Raw genomic sequence first — 964 nt, 5'->3', positions numbered from 1 at the left:
ATATATATATATATATATATATATATATATCTATATTGTGCCGCATTTCTTGTCAAGTTGGTAGGCAGGGTCATTGTAAGTTCCCTCTGACAAGAGTTCGATCCCTACCGTGGTGTCTGGGGGGTCGATATATAGACACATGGCGCAGACTCTTATCATGGGGCCGGATTGCGCATGAAATATATAAAGTTTTATCTTTTAACATTTTAATGGAAGATTAAAATTATCTATATTTTAACATTATTAAAATTGTGGCATGAAAAACTTTGGAATTTTGAGATCATTTTAGATGCATCAAAGTTTTCATTGTGTTGGATGGCTAAATAATTGTGATTCTGATATATATAGAGGCTTTCAAATATTATTAATATGTATACAATTGAGGTTCCTTAGAATCAAATTTGTATTATTGATAGACATATTTTTTTCATATAAAAAAGCTAGGTCTATGAATAAGCTTCTATTTTTTTGACAAAATTATTTTTGAATATATGTAGAACTTGATTAAAAATCACAAATTATTTTAATTTTATATTAATTGTGAACATTTGTAGATATTTTTTTATTATTAATACATGAATTTAAAGGAAAACAAATAATTTGACAATTTATATAATGAATTTCTCATTAAAATTGAGCATTTTTAATAGCCCTATTTTGAGCCCATAAAGATAAGAATTTGTGCTATGAGTTTCATAATAGGTCATTGATACATCATGAAGTTGGAAGACCTTTTATGAGGATTTTAATTTGACCAAAATATTAAATGGTCGAGATTTCATCAATTTTAATATCTTCTCAGGACTAGTGATTTTATGTTTATATTATTCCATCATCCTGAGATATCATGACCTCCTATCTACTTAGATGAGATATTGATCTACTTTGACAAAATGATTCTTGTCAGAAATCATGGGTTATTTCATCCAAGAAAATCCATGGACTGAAACACACGTCAATTGCA

The sequence above is a fragment of the Phalaenopsis equestris genome, unplaced genomic scaffold, assembly GCF_001263595.1.
Source record: "Phalaenopsis equestris unplaced genomic scaffold, ASM126359v1 Scaffold000233, whole genome shotgun sequence".
In the NCBI taxonomy this organism is placed as follows: domain Eukaryota; kingdom Viridiplantae; phylum Streptophyta; class Magnoliopsida; order Asparagales; family Orchidaceae; genus Phalaenopsis; species Phalaenopsis equestris.
This window is presented reverse-complemented; position numbering follows the sequence as displayed.